This window comes from Mobula birostris, chromosome 12 (assembly GCF_030028105.1).
Source record: "Mobula birostris isolate sMobBir1 chromosome 12, sMobBir1.hap1, whole genome shotgun sequence".
NCBI lineage: Eukaryota > Metazoa > Chordata > Chondrichthyes > Myliobatiformes > Myliobatidae > Mobula > Mobula birostris.
Window position 1 is genome coordinate 76,236,101 of NC_092381.1, and position 22,010 is coordinate 76,258,110.

General features: G+C 38.6%; 1 protein-coding gene across 8 annotated transcripts in view; it reads right to left on the minus strand.

Moving 5' to 3' along the window:
* Positions 1-22,010, minus strand: part of nek7 (NIMA-related kinase 7) — a 227,554-nt gene that overhangs the window by 149,131 nt on the left and 56,413 nt on the right. The gene's annotated exons all lie outside the window — the stretch shown is intronic.

Sequence of the window (22,010 nt, forward strand, 5' to 3'; positions counted from 1 at the left end):
GCAGAAGCTTTACAGACAGTGCACAGTAGATTTACCAGGATGCTACCTGGATTAGAGAACCTGTCTTCCGAAGAAAGATTGAGCAAGCTAGACCTTTTCTCTTTGTAATGAAGAAGGAAGACAGGAAACTTGATAGAGTTGTATAAGATGATAAGAGGCATAGATAAAGTGGACAACAAGCACCCCCCCCCCCCCCACCACAGTGGTAATGGCTAATATCAGATAACATATTTATATGGTGACTGGACAAAGGTATGTGGTGGGGAAATGTCAGAGATAGTAGTTTTTCTTTTACAGAGTGTGGTAAATGCATAGAATGCACTGCAAGGGGTAATGGTAGAGGCAGATACATTAGGTACAGTTAATAAACTCTTAGGCAGACAGATAAAAGAACAATGAAAGGCTATGTAGCAGGAAAGGTTCTATGCAGCACTGTTCTAGTTTCTAACCACTTATTTGGACCTACATACTTTTGTCTGGCTCTATCTCACCCCAACAGTTTCTGAAGCTCATGTTCACTCTTCTGTTAACTGAAGAACTGATAGTTTCAACAAATTTCTGGGAAGTCTGAGTCATTCATTCTATCTCTCCTCCCCATGTCCTAACTTGCAGCAAATTCCATTATCAATCACGTTGTATGCTACGGGACATAACACAATACCGCACAAGAATAGGCCATTCACTCAATTATATCAGTGCCAACTATGATGCCAACTTAAACTTAACCCATCTGCCTCAATATAGTCAATCTCTCTCAATCTCCTATCTGTTCATATGCCTGTCTAAATGTCTCTTAAATGTTGCTATCATATCTGCTTTCACCATCTCTCCTGGCAGTGCATTCCAGGTACTACACACTATACAGAACTCCTTGAAACTTCCCTCCTCTCACCTTAAGCTATACTCTCTAGTATTTGACATTCCCATACCTTAAGATGAACCTCAAGACACAACTTTTATGCTTTATAATTCACCTTGATATTTCTTCATTAGGCTTGGTGCCTAAATGACGATATACCTAGGAATTCAGATGTTAGGAGTTTAAAAAGTACTGCTTTTGCTGCTCTGGTCCATGTCAAGTCAAACGCACTTCCAAAGCTCACCACTTCACGTTATTCCAAAGTGTATATTTACTATAATTGTTCATGCAAAACGATTTCTAACATTGCATGTAAACACGCTGAAAAATTTACTTCAAAATGATCAGATTCAACAAAATATTGCTGTGCAGTCATTGCAACATCTCAATGAAGTATATAGCAAGAGAAAAGACTCAATGAATGTCCTATCATTTCCTTCTTTTAAAATCAGATTTTCTTGTAAGGAAGATTTTTACCTGCACCATTGTTCCACATTTTACTACAGGATATTTCAATGTCCATTCCAAGTAAATACATTTCTGAAAGCATCTCTGTTATACAAAGATATTCCTCTGATATGGAGATAGAATGTGTCACAGTAGCGAGGCAGTTATCGTAATGTGGCTACAGTGCCAGCAACCCAGGCTCAATTTTGATGCTATCTGTGAAGAGTTTGTACATTCTCCCAGTGACCACACGATTTCCTGCAGGTGATCCAATTTCCTCCCACACTCCAAAGACATACTGATTAATAGGTTAATTGGTCACATGGGTGTAATTGGGTGGCATGGGCTCGTTGGGCTAGAAGAGGCTGCTGCTGTGCTATATATAGAAAACCTACAGCGCAATACAGGCCCTTCGGCCCACAAAGTTGTGCCGAACATGTCCTTACCTTAGAAATTACTTAGGGTTACCCAAAGCCCTCTGTTTTTCTGAGCTCCATGTACCTGTCCAGGAGTCTCTTAAGAGACCCTATCGTATATGCCTCCACCACCGTCACCAGCAGCTCATTCCATACACTCACCACTCTCTGCGTTAAAAAAAAACTTACCCCTGACATCTCCTCTGTACCTACTTCCAAGCACCTTAAAACTGTGCCCTCTCATGCTAGCCATTCCAGCCTTTGGGAAAAAACCTCTGACTATCCACCTCTTTAAAAAATGCAAGAAAACTGAACATTAACTAAAATACTCAAAATTCCAAACTCAAGTGCAAGTATACAGTACTTAGAAAGACTTCCCAAAAGACTGATAAATGCATACTTAGCAACTACCTAAAAGCTAAAGATAGCCCACCTAAAATATGCAATTTGCTGCCCACAATACCCTCTATGAAACCAGACCATCCCTAGTCATTTGAATACACGCATTCTGATGAGCTTGTCGAAGTAGAATACAAAACAATATCTAAATAGATAATTTTTCAACAATTACAAAGAGCAAATAATAATTCTGTACTACAAAGGCTTTAGTATTTACTGTTTTTACAAGAAGCATTAAAAAATCAGAGGACATAATTCAGTTTGATTAATATACATGCTAAACATCTCACATACAAAGCTCCAAACAAATCAGCTGCCTATACCCATTACAGTTTAGAGTGACATTTTCACAGCAATGGCAAAGAGCCAGTGATGGTTCCCATTAACCCAGTGTGCAGCTCTTAAAATATTGTTTTTATATTCTATTATGTATCAATGAGAATGTTGCCAGGTGAGTAGACAAAGTAAAGTCAAGTGTGCTTTGAGAGGGAGGAGGTGCAGAGGCTAAAGGAAGGTGATGATATTCAAGGAAGCGGCTAAATTACTGTATGAGGAAGAGGAATAGGAAACTTCAGTGATGTGGAAGAGCAAGTGCAAGATGTGAAGAGGTAGGTGGATGAGATGCAAAGAAGGGAGGCAGTGGGCAAGACTATTTGTGTCTGAAAGAGCATTATTATGTGAAGATGTTTGGGTGTCTTGCCAATTTCTGATATTTTTCTAAGTTTCCTACAAGCGTAGTTTATACAAGCAGGTTTTGTTTTAGTTCCACAAGTTGCCCTGTAAAATCACAACACTGCGTACTCATGATGGACTATTTGTGCCTAAGACACTCGTGGTTGAAAAATAGTGAAGATAACTTGTTTCAAACCCTAAGATGTGATCTCATTGAAACATACATAATTCTTCTGGGATTTGACGGGGTATATGAAGATATTACTTTCGGCTACTGTGTCTAAAAATCCAAGGTCACAGTCTCAAAATGAGGGAGTCAGTTATTCAGGACAAGGAGAAATTTCTTCACACCAAGGACATTAAAACTGGAATTCCATACCCAAGAGAGCAGGGAGGGGTTTAGCACATCACTGAATATTTTCAAAATACATATGAACATATTTTTTGAATCTTAAGTGACGTGCAAGAAAATGGTTCTGACTGGAAAAGTAGTGGCACCTTAGAGTAATAGAGCACAGGAAAAGGCCCTTCAGCCTATCTGGTCCATGCCAACGACACCTCTCTGTTACACCAAGCCATTCCCTCTATGAACCTATCTAATGCCTCTTAGACATTGCAATTGCACCCACCTTGACCACTTCCTCAGGCAACTCATTCCAGATACTCATGACCCTCTGTATAAAGAAGTTACTTCTCCAGTCTCTTTTAAGTATCTCCTTTTATCTTGTATCTGTGCTCTCTAGTTTTAGACTCACCAACTCTGGGAAATGACTATGACCATCCATCCACCTTGTCTATTCCCCTCATGATTTTATAAACCTGCAGGATCTCTCTCATTTTCCTATGCTCCAGAAATAAAGATTCTCTCCCTACATTTCACACCCTCTAGTCCAGGCAGTATCTTTCCAAATCTTTTCCATATGCTCTCCAATTTGACAGCATCTTTCCAACAACATGGTGACCATAGATATACTTTTGTGGCAAGTTTTTAAAACATGGAAAAACAAACAGATGAGGTCATAAAATATGAATATCTTTGGTACAATATGTTGAATTAGAAATAATATTTAACATGTACAAGACTGAAGTATGGTAGTTTAGGATACCCATAAAATACAATCACTGAGAATGCCAAACATACCACACTGGTCAGAGAATTTTTACTCAGCAGTTATAAACAGAGTTTCTATATTGGTATTTTAGAGCACAGCATAGCTATATTGGTGTATTATTATCACATGTACCAAGATACAATGAAATGCTCATCTTGCATATTATTTATACAGATCAAGTCATTACACAGAGCCTTGAGCTAAATGTTAAAGCAATATCTTATGGTTTAGCCTTCACTAAAATAACATTATAGAACAAGTAGACACCATCACAACAGAAGTTTCCCAGAACAATGTATTTTTACCCTTTATTATTGATCTTTTCATCAAAACATCAAAAATTGGTATGTTTATAAATAATTGCACTGTTTTCTTTCAATAGCTTCAAATAATAAAAGTATGTGCACATAAGCAATGCCTGTACCATCTCTTTAATTATATGTAAAATACCATATTCAGCACAAATTTTCGGAATGTGTAGACTACCATCTCTCAACTACAAGTGCCAGATTGGGTCAAATAAATGTGTTTCTATTTGAACTGAGGAATGAACAATGTGAGTGATTCTTTTCACAAGATTAAAAACAATATTTTTGCGTTATGATCATCGCCATCTTCAGAAGTCTTGACACATTCTCTCAACATTTAATAGCATCATTGATATTCAATATAACAAGTATAGTTGCAAGAAAAAGTTTGTAAACCTTTTGCAATTACCTGCTTTCTGCATTAATTACTCATAAAATGTGATCTGATCTTCATCTAAGTCACAATAATAGACAAACACAATCTGCCTAACCTAATAAAACGCAAACAATTGTACTTTTCAATCCTGCGCATGATTGAAAGAAGCTACTACACAGGATCGAAAGTAGCTACTGAAAGTTGTAAGATTAGTCAGCTCCATCTTGGGTTCTAGCCTCCATAGCATCAGAGACATCTTCAAGAAGCAGTGCCCATTATTAAGGATCCCCATCACCCAGGACATGCCCTCTTCTCATTGTTACCATCAGGAAGGAGGTACAGAAGCCTGAAGACACATACTCAGTGTTTCAGGGACAGCTTCTCAGTTTCTTCTCTTCTGCCATCTGATTCCTAAATGGACACTGAAATCATGAAGACTATCTCACTTTTTTAAAAATATTATTTCTGTTTTTGCACTTTTTAAAAATTTAACTATTTAATATACATACCTATATTTACTGTAACTGATTAACTTATTTTTTTCTATATTATCATGTATTGCATTGTAATGCTAACACTAAGTCAGCAAATTTCACAGCATATGTTGGTGATATTAAACCCGATTCTGATTCTTTTCGTGCCTTTATTGAACACATTGCTTAATCACTCACAGCCCAGGCTAGAAAAAGTATGTGAACCCTTGTATTTAATAACTGGTAGAACCTCCGTAAGCAACAATAACCTCCACCAATCATTTCCTGTAGCTGCTAATCAGACTTACACAATGGCGAGTAGGAATTTAGACCATTCCTCCATGCAAAACAGTTTAAGTTCATCAATATTTTTGGGACACCTTGCATGAACAGCCCTCTTCAGGTCATGCCACAGCATCTCAATTGGGTTTAAGCTAGACTCTGACTTGGCTACTCCAACATTTACTTTCGTGTTTCAGATCCTTGTCTTGTTGCATCATCCAACTTCTATTAAGCTTCAGGTGACAGACCGCTACCCTGACATTCTCCTGTAAAATGTCTTGATACAATTTTGAATTCATTGTTCCCTCAACGATTTCAAGCTGTTCAGGCCCTGAGAAAGCAAAGCAGCCCCAACCCATGATGCTCCTTCCACCGTGCTTCCCAGTTGGGATGAGGTTTTGGTGTTGGTGTACAGTGCCCTTTTTCCCTCCAAATCCAGCAGTGTGCATTTGCGCCAAAGAGTTCAATATTTGTCCATTGTGGCCACAGAACATTGTCCCAGAAGTATTGTGGAACATTCAGGTGGACTTTTGCAAACCTGAGATGTGCAGCAATGTTTTTTTTTATTTTGGAGAGCAATGGTTTCCTCTGCGGATCCTTCCATGAACACTATTCTTGTTCAGTGTTTACTTATAGTGGGCACAAGAACAGAGATTTTAGCAAGTTCTAGAGATTTCTGCAGGTCTTTTGCTATTACCCTTGGGTTCTTTTTAACCTCTTTCAGCATTGCATGTTGTGCTCTTGGTGTAATCTTTGCAGGATGCCCTCTCCTAATGAGAGAAGCAACAGTACTGAATTTCTTCGATTTGTATACAGTTTCTCTTACTATGGACTGATTACCACTCAGGTCTTCAGAAGTGCATTTATAGCCTTTTCCAGCTTCATGCATCTCTCTAGTTCTCCTTCTAAGGTCCTCTGAAAGTTGATTTGATCAAGGCATGGTGCACATAAACAGATCTTTCTTGAGAAGAGCAGGCTCTGTTAGTAACCTAACTTTGTGCTGTCCATTTTATACGGCAGAGCACCTCAACAACCCACACCCCTAATCTCAACTTATTGAATGGAACACCTGATTCCAAATAGCTTTTGTAGAAGGCATTAGCCCAGAGGTTCCCATACTTCTTTGAACCTAGACTATGATTGTTTAAATGGTGAACTCGGTATTGACGAGAAGTGGTACAATTGTTTGTGTGTTATTAGTTTAGGCAGATTGTGTTTGTCTATTATTGTGACGTAGATGAAGATCAGATCACATTTTATGAAAATTAATGCAGAAAACCAGGCAATTGTAAAGGGTTCACAAACTTTTTTCTTGCAATCACATGTGTGGGGTGTGCTTGCTTATTGTTTTGCAGAGGGGTAATGACAGAATGACATTTACCTGAATCAAATGCATTGTGACAACAGCACTCCACAACATACAAAAGGGATTCAGAACTCAGAATATATAGTATATATAATGGGGGGGGGGGGGAAGGAATCTAGAAGAGCATATTCAATAGGCACATGAATCCACTGAGGAATTAGGGATGGGGATTAAATGTTCCGGGCAGTCACAAACCATTAACAAAATCAGGGAATCTCCGACTAAAAGGGTAAAAGTGAAGAAATTAATTAGGTACTCAATCCGAGTGGACATAGATGGTAGGAGAATCAGTGTGGCATTAATGGCTATGTGAAAGAAAATAGGTTACAGGAAAATAGAAGAGATATGGCAAATTTTGTGGGGAATCGTTCTGAGAGCGGCATAGCCTTGAAGAGCAGGTGAGATGATTGTTGTAATAGGGAAAAGGAAATAAAATTGTTTACTCCATCTTCAATGATTTTTAAATGTTTTAATTAATCTTTAAATGTAGTTAATTATTTACATTAAATTCAGTACAGTAGTTTGTGTTGCTGAAAGCAAAAAGCATTCAGAAACTATTCAAAAGCCACAGGTCAAATAATCAGGTGCAGGCAAGAATCAACAAGAACCAGCCTATTAAAATTAAGTGCTATTTTGTTTCTTCTTACATGAACAGACATCACATTATGAGATATAGGCCAACCAAAAATATCAGAATTAATACAACCTTTTCTAAAAGAGAATTACAAACTGGCCAGGAAAACAAACATAGTCACAGCATCATTATTTATGAGTGTATCACACAAAAATTCTGGAAAACTCAGCAGGTCAGGCAGCATCTAAGGAGAGGAATAAACAGTCGATGTTTTGGGCTAAGATCCTTCAGGAGTACTGATGAAGAGCCTCAACCTGAAACGTCAACCGTTATACCCCTCCATAGATGTTGCCTGACTTCAGTTTGTATTCTCAAGATATCCAACACCTACCTGCAGAATCTCCTGTGATTATTGAATTGAACTGACTTTATTTCTCACATCCTTCACATACATGAGGAGTAAAACTCTTTACATTACATCTCTGTCTAAATGTGCAATGTGCAATCATAGTAATTTATAATCAACAGAACAGTCAATATAACATAGAAATACACTCTAATCAGCGTGAGTTAATCAGTCTGATGGCCTGATGGAAGAAGCTATGAGAGTATCTGCAGTAATGTTGCTGATAAAGTCATTATAAAATCCAAGTTAAAGAAAGGAACAGCATAAGCATTTAAAAACAAAATATAAGTAACAATGAGAACAGCATCAGAATATAAGTTTTTTTTTCAGAAGAATAAAGAAGAATAAGACCTCAAAGAAAGAATGATTGTATTTCACACTGTACATGCATACTGTTACAGCAATCCAGGATATTTTTTATTGCCCAAAATGTCATTTTCCATGAGAGTTATCAATAGCAACAATATACATTGAAATAACAAATTTGCAGGAAATGGGCCTACAAATAGCAAATTCTGCATGCTCAGTAAATGGGAAAGTTGCAAACAAGCATATACCTGTACATACAAATGAATGCCAAGCATGGAATTTACATGAAAAGAAGGATCATGCAACTCAAGAGATCTCCAACAGAAATACTAGTTTTCTTTCAATTAATTAACATTAACGCATCTCACTGCTTCAACAGAAAAAAATCATTTTCTTATACATAAAATATTCAACATACAGGATCTATTATTCTTTCATTCTTAAAGATATCTTTGATTCAGATTTTCAGATTCTGATTTATTTATCACATGTACATGAAAACATACTATGAAATGTGCAATTTGCATTAACCACCAACACACCCAAGGATGTGCTGGAGGCCACCCTCAAGAGTCGCCGACAAAGCTCAGCAAAACAACATAGAGCACAACAAAGCAGACCATACCAAGCAACAAAAGGCTTTGGAGAAAGACTGCAATGATAACCAGTACTGAAGGATACAAATGTGATAGAGAAGTAAGTAGTGCATTGTCAAACAGAGTTTTCACACTAATAGTCACATCATATCAATTACGAATTTAATAAGAATCATTTTAGTACTGCTACAGGGATGAAAATATGTGGCAACGATGGATGTAGATTTGGGATACAAAAACATTTTCAAGCATTTTGTTAAGGAACAATGCTAATAGGTTCTGGGATTTTTATCTTTAAGAACTAACAACTCTGATTGAGGTTAGGAATAATATCAGCGAATAGGGAGATCATAAAAAGAAGCTAAGCAATCAGATCTTTGCAGAAAATGGATCAGAAGAGCAGGAGATGAGTATTAATGAGTAGATACATACACAAACGCATGGTAAAATACAATGCAGAAAATTTAGCCGATATAAAATTCTCACACCTCTTAAGATGTTTTGACAAGAATAATTTCATGACTTCGATAACACAAGCATGATGTTAATTTTAATTCAGATTTATTGTTTCAGCAAAATTATCTAATTATTTTTGACTGCTGAACAATCCATTGAAATAACACTGTAAACTATTCAGCACAATACAGAAAATGTGCTTTTAATTTTGGTGGTAAAGAACTTTAAAAAAAAATAAAAAGCACTCTTTGATGCCACATAACAGATTGATTGCAAGCCACTTCTGAAATTTTATGTCATATAAATGGAAAGTACAACTAATAAATGTAATGAATTGATGAATGAGTGCAATTTTTGCAGATAAAATGTAATTATTTATCAAAGTAAAGCTATATATTTCTAGTCCCTTACATTATGTCCTTTCTCATCAGAGAATCCCATCCAAAAATAAATCAAAATTATAAGTAGTTTTCTGCTTTTTAATTTAAAACAAACTTTTAGTTACTAAATTAGGCAAGCCAAAGTCATCAAATTACCTTAGTAAGTGTTCTGCAGCAATTTAAAACCTTGCTATAGTAGGTCAATTAATTCTGTACTGAGCACCACTGCTCATTCAAACAGACCTGCAACTGACCTCGTAATTTTGAAAGAGTAATTCAAATGAAAGATAATTCAATTAAAAAAATCTACTTTGCAGACTATACAAAAAGCTTAGATTAAGCCCACTTGAGCAGAATAAAATCTAGCAGTAATTTCAAGTGCAAAATAATATTCCATCAGTAATGAAAAGCCAGATAAGCCTGCAGTTTGTAGGGCAAGTTAATATTCCCCCACCCCCTTTTATGGAGCAGGACACTCTTGAAGGCAGTAACAGCAGTATATTGCATTGCATGAAAATAAATCCCCCCCAAAATAAAAATCACCTTACATGCTTCCTCCAGCTATCTTCCTAACACCTCTCACTCCCACCTCAGACCCACGTTTCCAGTGGTCCAATCAAATCATAGATCATTAGCAAGGGAAAATAAAAGTAGGGCAGAGAGTGGCAATTTTTGGAGTGGACCAATGTTGGCGTGGGGAGGCTTGAGCGAGGTAGGTAACTGGTAAGTTTCTTCTTCATTCTTCCTGTTACTGCATACTTAGAGCTGAGGATGGCACCAGGGGCTGTGAGAAATTTGGGAATTCTAGGAGACCTTCAGGCTCCCAGATAATCAGATCTGCATCAGGTGCACTGAGTTGCAGCTCCTCAGAGACCATGTTAAGGAACTGGAGCTGCAGCTTGATGACCTTCGGCTCGTAAGGGAAACTGAGGAAGTGACAAATAGGAGCTATAGGGAATTAGTCGCCTATAGGTTCCAGGAGGCATGCACCTGTGTGACTGTCAGGAGAGGGAAAGGAAATGGGTAGCCAGTGCAGAATACCCCTGTCGCCATTCCTTTCAATAATAAGTATATCGCTTTGGATATTGTTGGGGGGGGGGGCAGGAAACAACCTACCAGGGAGAAGCCGCAGCCATCAGGTCTTTAGCACTGGGTCTGGCACTATGGCTCAGGAGGAGGAAGAAGAGGACAGCAGCAGTGACAGGGGATTCCACAGTTAGAGGAGTAAACAGGAGATTCTATGGATGCAACAGAGACATGTGGATGGTATGTTGCCTCCCAGTTCCCAGGGTCAGGGACATCTCAGGTCGGGTCCACAGCACTTTAAAGGGGGAGGGTGAGCAGCCAGAAGTGTTGGTACATATTGACACAAGTGACATAGGTAGGAAAAGGGAGGAGGTCCGAAAGAAAATACTTGGGGAGCTAGGTGGAAAGCTGAAAAGCAGGACCTCCAGGGTAGTAATCTCTGGATTACTGCCTGTGCCATGTGCCACTGAGCATATTACTAGGATGATTTGGAAGATGAATGCGTGGCTGAGGAACTGCTGCAGATTGCAGGATTTCAGATTTCTGGATAACTGGGATCTCTTTCGGAAAAGCTATGACCTGTACATAAGGACACCTGGACCCACGGGGGACCAATATCCTTGCGGGCAGGTTTGCTAGAACCGATAAGGAGGGTTTAAACTAAATTGGTGGGAGGAGGGGAACTGAGTGATAGGGCTGATGATAGGGCAGTCGATAAACAAGCAGAGGCAGTGTGCAGTTCAAAGTAAAATTTACTATCAGAGTATTTAGATGACACCACATACAACCCTGAGATTCTTTTTCTATGGGCGTACTTACAAATCCATACAACAGTAACTGTAAACAGGATCAACGGACAAGAAACTGTTCAAGTAGCAATAAATAACAAGCATGAAATAACAAGATAAAGAGTCCTTAAAGTGAGACCATTGGTTGTAGGAACACCAGAAATATAACGAGTGTAGTTATCCCCTTTTGTTTAAGAGCCTGATGGTTGAGAGGTAGTAACTGTTCTTGAACCTGGTGGTGCAAGTCCTGAGGAACTTGTACCTTCTACCTGATTGCAGCAGCGAGAAAAGAACATGGCATAGAGTGGTGAGGATCTTTGATGATGGATGCTGTTTTTCTACAACAATTCGTTTAGATGGGCTCAATAGTTGGGAGAGTATTACCTGTGATGTACAGGGCCAAATCCACTAACTTTTGTAGGATTTTCCACTCAAAGGCATTGATGTTCCCACACCAGGCTGTAATGCAGCCAGTCAGCACACTTTCCACCACATACCTACACGTCTGCCAAGGTTTTTGATGACATACCGAATCTCCACAGCCTCCTGAGGAAGAAGAGACACTGTCGTGCTTTCTTTGCAATTATATTTATATGATGGGTCCACGAGAGGTCCTCCGAGTGACAAACAGGAATTTAAAGCGACTGACCTTCTCCACCTCTGATCATCCAGTGATTACTGGCTCATGGAACTCAATGAGTCCATTTTTTTAATGAATCTGAATTGATTAGTGAGACTGTCAGAAAGGACAAGCAGATGATCAGGCAAATTAGCTGTCAGTGGAGTGAGTTGCAGTGAAACAAGGGGACAGAATTTTAAACGGTGATAAATATAGGAATGAAGGCATTATACTTAAATGCACGCAGTATACAGAATAAGGTAGATGTTCTTGCAGCACAGTTAGAGGTTGGCAGGTATGATGTTGTGGGCAACACTGTGTTGTGGCTGAAAGAAGACTATAGTTGGAAGCTTAACATCCAAGGATACACAATCAGGCAGAGGGGGTGGCATGGCACTGTTGGCAAAAATGAAATCAAATCCTTAGAAAATGGTGATATAGGATCGTAAGATGTTGAATTGTTGTGGGTAGAGCAAAGGAACTGGTAGGATAAAAAGAACCTGATGGGAGTTTTACACAAACTTCCAAACAGCAGCCAGAATGTGGGCTACAAATTACAACAGGAAATAGGAAAAGCATGTCAAAAGAGCAATGTTACGATAGTCATGGGGATCACAATATGCAGCCAGATTGGGAACATCAGGTTGCTACTGCTTTTGGTTCCCAGGAGAGAGAATTTATAGAATATCTATGAAATAAGGTTGTTAAGAGCAGTTTGTGGTTGAGTCTACCAGGGGATCAGCTACTCCAGATTTGTGTTGTGTAATGAATCAGATTTGATGAGGGAGCTTATAGTAAAGGAATCCTTAACATGATAGAATTCACCTTGCAATTTGAGAGGGAGGAGCTAAAAATCACATGCATCAGTATTACAGTGGAATGCATTACAGTGGAGTAAAGGAAATTACAGAGGCATAAGAGATAAGCTGGCCAAATCTGACTGGGAGGCAACACTAGCGAGGCTGACATCAGAGCAGCAATAGCTGGAGTTTCTGGGAGCAATTTGAAAGGCACAGGATAGATAAATCCTGAAGTGGTATTCTAACGACAGGATGACACAACTGTAGCTGACAAGGGAAGTCAGAGCCAACATAAAAGCAAAAGAGAAAACATAATAGAGCAAAAATAGTGGGAAGTTAGAGGATTGGGAAGCTCTTAAAAACCAACAGAAGGCAACTAAGGAAGCCATAAGGATGGAAAAGATGAAGTATGAAGGTTAGCTAGCCAATAATATCAAAGAGGATATCAAGAGCTTTTTCAGATATATAGAGTAAAAACATGCAAGAATAGATATCAGACCACTGGAAATTGGCGCTTGGTAGGTAGTAATGCAGGACAAGGAAATGGCAGACAAACTGAATAAGCATTTTGCATCAGGCTTCACTGTGGAACACACAGCAGTATGCTAGAAGTTCGAGAGTGTCGGAACACAGAAGTGAGTGCAATTGCTATTACGAGGAAGAAGGCACTTAAGAAACTGAAAGGTCTGAAGGTGGCTAAGTTACCTGGACCAGATGGACTACACCCCTGGGTTCTGAAAGAGGTATCTGAAGAGACTGTGGAGGCATTAGTAATGATCTTCTGGATTCTGGCAAGGTTCTAGATTTCTGGAAAATTGCAAATGTCACTCCTCTGTTCAAGAAAGGAGAGAGGCAGAAGAAAGGAAATTATAGGCCTGACCTCAGTGGTTAGAAGGACGCTGGAGTCAATTGTTAAGGAAGAGGTTTCAGGGTACTTGGCAACAAAAGATAAAATGGGCCAAAGTCAGCATGCTTTCTTCAAGGGAAAATCATGCCTGACAAACCTATTGGAATTCTTTGAGGAAATAACAAGCAGGATTGACAAAGGAGAATTGGTGGATGTCATGTACTCAGATTTTCAAAATGCTTTTGACAAGGTGTCACACAAAAGGCTGCTTAGTAAGATAAGAGCCCATGGTATTACAGGAAAGATAATAGCATGGCAAGAGCATTGCCTGTTTGGCAGGAGGCAAAAAATTAGGAATAAAGTTAGCCTTTTTTCTGATTGGCTGCTGGTGGTGACTAGTGGAGTTCCACAGGGGTTGGTGCTGGGATTGCTTCTTTTTACATTGTACAAGGGGTGAATGATAAATTTGTGGCCTAATGTACAAGGAGTCAATTTTAGAAAACCTAGCACATTTATTTTTCAACATAGTCCACTCCTACATTTACACACTTAGTCCAGTGGTCATGGAGCACACGGATCCCTTCTTTGTAGAAGTCGATGTCTTGGACCTCCAGAAAGTGGTCCACAGCGGGGTGATTGATAAGTTCGTGGCCGAAGGTGGAAGTAGATGAGTTATTAATTTCAAACTTCCTGCATAATCACCCAAAGAGTTGAACTGCATGTGCATGTAACCAGAGCTGTATAACTTATGTCCTTCTACCTTAGGCCATGAACTTATCAATCACCCCTGCTATGGACCACTTTCTGGAGGTCCAAGACACCGACTTTTACAAAGAAGGGATCTGTATGTTCCACGACCGCTGCACTAAGTGTGTAAATGTAGGAGGGGACTATGTTGAAAAATAAATGTGCTAGGTTTTCTAAAATTGACTCCTTCTACCTTAGGCCACAAACTTATCAATCACCGCATGTATGCCATTGATTTGGATGATGGAATTCACGGCTGTGGTCAAGTTTGTGGATGATACAAAGATAGGTGGAGGGTCAGGAAGTGTTGAGGAAACAAGGCGACTGCAGAAGGACTTAGATTGCAAGATTGAACAAAGGCAGATGGAATATGGTGTTGGGAAGTGTACAGTCATACATTTTGGTGGAAGGAATAAAAGCATAGAATTTTTTCTAAACAGGGAGAATATTCAAAAATCCGAGGTGCAAAGGAACTTCGGAGTCCTTGTGCAGGATTCTCTAAAGGTTAACTTGCAGGTTGAGTCAGTGGTGAGGAAGGCAAATGTAATGTTAGCATTCATTTTGAGAAGACTAGGAAAAAAATAAAGCAAGGATGTAATGCTGAGGCTTTAAAATTCACTGGTGAGGCCTCATTTGGAGTATTGTGAGCAGTTTGGGGCCTCTTACCTAAAAAAGCATGTGCTAACATCGTGCTTACATTGGAGCGGGCTCAAAGGCGGCTAACGAAAATTATTCTGGGATTGAAATGCATTTAATGGTTCTAGGTCTATACTTGCTGGAATTTAGAAAAAATGGATGGGGATCTCAATGAAACCTATTGAATACTGAAAGGCCTAGATAGAATGGATGTGGAGAGGCTGTTTCCTATAGTGGGAGAGTCTAGGATGAGAGGAACCCCAAGATAGAGGGGACAACCATTTAGAATGGAGATGAGGAGAAATTTTTTTATAGCCAGACGGTAAATGTTTGGAGCTCACTGCCACAGGTTGCTGTGGAAGCCAGGTCAATGAGTGTATTTAAAGTGGAGATTGATAGGTTCTTAAATAGTCAAGCATGAGGAGCTACGGGGAGAAAGCAGGAGAACTGGATTGACAGGGAAATGGATCAGCCATGATCAAATGGCAGAGCAGACTCAGTGGGCCAAATGGTCTGTTCCAGTGTCTTATAGTATTATTATTATGCCAACCCCTCAATGTCCTAAGAAATGGTGGAACAATCAAATGAAGGATCTATAATACACTTTAACTAAATTACATCTATAATTAAATTGTATGAATCACTAACCTTAATCTCACTGTGTCATTTCAGAAGTTTTTTATTTCTATGATTGCAATAAAAATATTAAGTTGCAGTATAAAACAAATTCAGTTTGACTTTTTTTTAAACTTTCCATTTAATAAAATCAATCTACATGAAACTACACAAAAAGTGGTCTCTTAAAATTTACTTAGTTTTGTTGTTGCTTTAGGCCACTATGTAACACATCTTCCACCATTGTCTTTGGTGACAAAGCAGTTGAAGCATTTAGTTTTACAGGTGACCTGTGTTACAGTTCTTTGCTCATCATATAATATGTTTTTCCAGAAAAACCTTATACAGAAAAAGAAAGCATAAAAGATAACTTCCGATTTAAGGCAATATAGAACTATTACAAATATTTTGAAAAAAGCATTCATTTAAAGCAGTTAGAATTAGAAACTTGTTGTAGTTAGTTGTGGTTACAGACCACAAACATACCTAAGTGATAATGCAGGTGCTGAATGTATAAAAGACAATAATCATTAAGCTATTTTCTATAGTTGTGCATGATAGAGCAAAAGGATTAAAATCAAACAAGTGTCATGTTCAAAGTGGAGACTTTATGAATCACACAACGGTACCAAATTTTTTAATAACATTCTGCTTCAAATTCAATTATTTTGTGTAAAAGACTTTACTCCCTACCCAATTGATCCCATTATCGTAAATATTTAATTAATAGCCAAATTAATTCACTGTTTAAAATTGTGTGATATCATGTGGGTTTCCAGTATTTTAAGTGAAATGGATTAGGGTTCTAAATTTATGAAACATATTCTACATTGAAAAATACAGAATTAACTAATTCATTTTTGCAGCTTGCGTCTGTTGAAACCAAATCTACAGCAAGAAAAGTTGGGCTACTCAGTCATACGCCTGACCATCTCCAAATAAACTATCATTAATAGACATAGTCACCATTATAGTCAAGGCAATTTATGACCATCACAGGAAATAACTGATCAAACATACAAGAAAGGAACCAAGGAAATTATTACTGAACTTTTAAAAATTGTTTGCAAACTGAAGGAAATGCTAGAATATTAATGTGTCTTTAAAGTTAAATTATCCATCTTGTTCCAAATCCCTTTGCTTGGCTTTCTACAAGATTTATAAACCCAAATATCAAAAGAAACATTGACTTCATCAGATATGTATCCATCCTCAAAGCCTTAAAAATGTTCATGTTCAAGATTATTCTTGGAGTACAACTCATTCAACCTTTTAAAATGCTGATAAACCCAGAACTTTTCCCATCAGAACAACTTTGCTTAATAATGGATGAATATCAAACAATTCCTTAATGACCAATGACTTGTTGCCCAAATCAACTCACCTATGGAGTTATAGCAACAGAATAAAGATAATATCAAGTGTAAGATAGAAAAGATCATTTGCACACACAAACTTATGCAATCAACTGATGTACTGGAGCACATGGTAAGCTTTAATTACATATCCATGGACTTTGTAAGTTCTACAAAGATAAACTCGAAGGACACAGATAATATCTGGTTATAACCTATCACCTACGAGTCTCTATCACTAGTCCTTCCCCATATTCGTTCAAATTTTTTTTTCCTCCCACCCATTCCCACCCCACCTGATGCAAACTCTCAACATGAAACATCCTTCCGACAGTTTAATTTTTGCTCCAGATTCCAGCATCTGCAGTCTCATGTCTCCTGTAGACCTAACCAAATTAAAAATCTGAAACAGGTCAAAGAGTGGATAAGTAAATGAAACAAATATCTTAGTTGTCACCAGGTGATGGAAGAGATGGAAGCTGTTTTCTGAATTTTTTTTTACGATTTATGTAATTGAATGTGGACATAATGAAAGTCCTATTGATAATCTGCTAATCAGAGATAATTTCCAAATAAGAAGTGATTTGTGAGATGCTCTTTGAGGAGTAGGCTATGTTCATGAATTAGAGTGGTCTGATCCCAGTGTCTGACTTGAACAGGCAACTTTAGGGGAAAGTGGCCTGATTCAGCAAAAGGCAAAGGAATGACATCAGAGACACATTCTACTTAGCACTTGGGAATTGTTGAAAGGGTACATGTGGAGAGGATGTTTCCTATGGTGGAGGTATCCAGAATTGTAGGGCACAGTCTCAAAATTGAGGGAAGACCCTTTAGAAAAGAGGTAAGGAGGATTTTTTTTTTAGCCAGAGAGTAGTAAATCTGTGGTATGCTTTGCCACAGGCTGCGATGGAATCCAAGGTTGTGCGTATATTTAAGGCAGAAGTTGATAGTTTCCTGATCGGGCAAGGCATCAAAAGATATGGCCAAAAGGCAGGTGTATGGAGTTGAGTGGAATCCGAGATCAGCCATGAAGGAATGGTGGAGCAGACTTGATGGGCTGAATGGCCTGATTCTGTGCCTGCGTATTATAGTCCTACTTTGGGAGAAAGGTGGCACCACCTGTAGTCTTGTGCTAGAGTTATTGACAGATAGACACAGGATGGCCCAATGCATCAGAGCCAATAGAATCAAAGTATAATTGCACAAAACCAATAAAGGAAAATAATAATAACGGTTGTTGGAGGTAGAACGTTAATAACTCAGGAAACTAACAAGCAAGTACTCTGGAAGGACAAACTATTGCAAGGACTCTCAAACCTGGGCAGAGAGATGGAGTCAGTCATTTGGAAATGTGTGATCCCCATTTTGGTGTAAATAAGAACAGTAATTTGGGTGAGTACTATTGAGTACGATACTAAATGAACAATAGCACTTGGGAATTGTTGCCCTGGGGGGAGGGGCAACATAATTTACATGGATATTAAATTTGATATCCAAGTTGATACAGTAAAGCTGCAAGTTTGAATTAGTTACAATTTGTGTGGTCATTTACCTTATTCATTGACCAAAGGGTCAACACTCCATTACACAATTTGAATTGAATTAAGTTGAAAAGACCTACAACATCAACTAGGTGAGCTCATTCTCAAAAAACACAACATCCTCTCTTCAAAGCAGTTACAAATCAGGAAGTTGTGATCTGGCCAGTCACCAGAACATAAATATTGTCAGATTTGTCAATGAACCATCAAAAGAGCAATAGGTATGCAGGGTTGAAGGAAGTTACTAGAGGTTGTGGCGTCAGTTAAACTGTTTACAGTAATTCTTTGATTTATAATTTTCCATTTTGGGTATCCACCTTTGACCTGTGAAACTTTTTTGCTGTAACAAATAGCATGCCACTCTCTATCCATAAGAATACAAAATCAAAATATCCAATATGCATTTCCTTCTGTCTTTTCAATTTACAAAGCTTCACTATTTTCCAAAGGGTTTAGAGTCAATCCAGCATCTAAAAATTACCCCTGCTAGAGATGGGTAGAAGGTATAGTTGGGGATCAGAGGACAGGTTACAGAGAATCATTGAACTCTGAGACCAGCATAAACTGGATGGACCAACTGGCCTCCCATGTTCCATCATTTCTTTCAGCTTGCATCCCATACGTTAAAAACGCTCCTTAGTTCCTTGCAGTACAGATACCCAACAGGAAAGGAAGAATGTATCTGCAACAATTACTCTTACCAAGTAAACTTGAATGAAATTGGGTATACATACATACACCATAAAGTCATCTTAAGGAAGTTTCAGCACAAAATCTACGTTTGACAAGGTAGGCAAATCAAAATGAAGTGTTAAATTAGAACGCACAGTGGTGCATCTGCCATCATGTTATCAAAACTATTGAAGCGACTAAGTAATCACAAACCACACTATAATTTTATTCCAATTATATGATGGCCAGAAAACAAACCACCAGTAAATAAGATGGAGCTAATTATCACATTCCCCTCTGGGTTTCATGGGGCCAAAAGGTCCTCACAATTACAAATACTATAAATCAGTCAAATTGATCCAAAAGTGACAATGTTCTGTTTGTTATTACCTCCAGTATTAAGACACAGTACAATTCAAAAATATTACAAATGGCCAGTTAAAATATTTAATAATTCATCATAAACTTCTTGCAGCGTCTCTCTTTGAATCTCTGTGAGGGAAAGAGGGAGTATGGATTTAACAAGGAAGTAAATAAATTCTTCAAAGATCAGGGAAATACAGTCCAGGGAGAGCTCAAAAGGAGATAGAGCTCAAAGCACATCAGCCAAAAAAAAACTCTGAATAGCAGGACAGGCTTGAGGGACTGGGAGGCTTACTCCTGATATTTCAGAATCAGGTTTATTATCACTGCCATAAATGACATGAAATTTGGTGTTTTGCAATAGCAATACAGTGCAAAGAGAGTCAATACAAATTAGAAAATAAATAAATCATGCAAAAGGAAAAACAAGGTAGGGTTCCTGGACCATTCAGAAATCTGGTGGTGAAGAAGCAGCTCCTAAATCATTGAGTGGGCAGGCTCTTGTACCTCCTCCCTGATGATAGTAAAAGATGGCATTTCATGGATAGTGAGAGTGCTTAGTGATGAATGCCACTTTCTCGAAGTACCATCTCTCAAAAACCTCATCAATGATGGGGAGGGTTGTGTCCATGATGGAGCTGGCAGTGTCCACAGCCCTATGCAGCCTATTATAATCATCTGCACTGGAGCCTTTATAACAGGCTGTGATGCAACCAGTCAGTGTTCTCGGCACCATACATGTGTAGGAACTTATATGAGTTTTTGATGACACACCAGATCTCCTCAAACTCTTAACAAAATAAAGCACTGGCATGCGTTGTTCATGAATCTATCAATGTGTTGGGACTAAAATAAATTCGCCAAAATCTTGACCCACAAAAGTTGCTCACCCTTTCCAACAGTGACCCTTCAATGCCGACTGGTGGATGTTCTTCTGACTTTCCCATCCTGAAGTCCACAATCAATTCCTTGGTCTTACTGATATTTTGCGTTGTTGTTGCAATACCTTTCAACCAGCTAATCTATCTCACTCTTGTATGGCTCCTAGAACAGAGCTGTGGGCTAAGCCTTCATTCTTAATGTGTGTCCATGTTGACTGTCAGTGAAGAGGAGGTGTTATGCCTGATCCATACAGATTGTGGTTTCCTGGTAATGAAGTTCAGAGGTAGGTACAATGAACAAGGTTTAGAAGTGTGGTGATTTTCCAACATCCTAATGTTGTAAGATAACTTGCCACAGTGGACTGACTTTAAAGTCTTATCTTCTTGTCCAATTCTGCAATCCATGCACCTGTCGATTTAGCTTTCAAAGATTGTTATTGTTCCAGCCTCAACTGCTTCCTCTGGCAGCTGATTTACATTGATACCATCCTTCATGCAAATAAAGCTGCCCCATAAGTTCCTTGCCTTAAACCTATGCCATCTTATTCTTGATTTCCCCAACTCTGGGGAGAAAAGGCATTCACCCTAACTATACCCCTCAAGATTTTATACACCTCTTGGAAGATCACCTCTTCAATTTCTTATACCAAGTAAGTCCTAGCCTGTACAACCTCTCTCTATAACTCAGTCCCTCAAGTCCTGGCATTATCCTAATAAATCTTTCCTGCCCTCTTTTAAGTTCAACAACATCTTTCCCTATAGCAGGACGACCAAAACTGACCACAGCATTTCAAGTACAGCCTCACCAGTTACTACACACCTGTACACTCGTACTATGATCTTCCAACTTCTGCACTCGGTCCCCTCCCTGAAAAAGACCGGCATACCAAAAGCCTTCTTTACCACCCTGTCTGCCTGTGAGTCCACTTTCAATGAACCATGTAACTGTACTCCAAACTCCCTCTGTTCTACAACACTCCTCAGGGCCCTATCATATACTGCAAAGGTCAATACTAGATTTGACTTTCCAAAATGCATCATACTTAGCCAAATTAACTCAATTTGCCATTCCTTGACCACTTATTCAACTGATCTAGATGCCCCCTGTAATTTTTTTAAATAACTTTTTTCTTTGTCCACCTACGTTTGTGTCATCTGTAAACTTATTAACCATGACTGTACATTCTTCATCAAATCACTGACATGGATGACAAACAACAGTGGGCCCAACACCTACCCAAGGCACACCAGTCCAACAAAATCTTATACCATCATGCTCTGCTTTCTACCATCAAGCCAATTTTGTATCCAATAAGCCAGCTCTCTCTGAAATCTAATCTTTCAAATCAGCCTACTATGTGGAACCTTATCAAAGGCCCTACTGAGTTGTGGGTTAAATAACTGGCATTTTACAAGAACAGAATATAAGTGGGTTCATCACAAAAAATATCTGATTAACATTCGTGTTATCATCCTAACAAACCTGTTCTTCCATCTAAAAGCACATCAGTTATAATTCCATTTACCTAGAATCTTTCCAAGAGTTAAACAACTCTACTATAGCTAAGCATCCTTCAAAACTCTTTCAAATCCACTTTGACTTAACTGTAAATTTGCACATGGCCGGCCTATGAATGTATGCTGACATCATCCACAGGTGACCAATTTCTACTTGGCCAATGGGGGGTC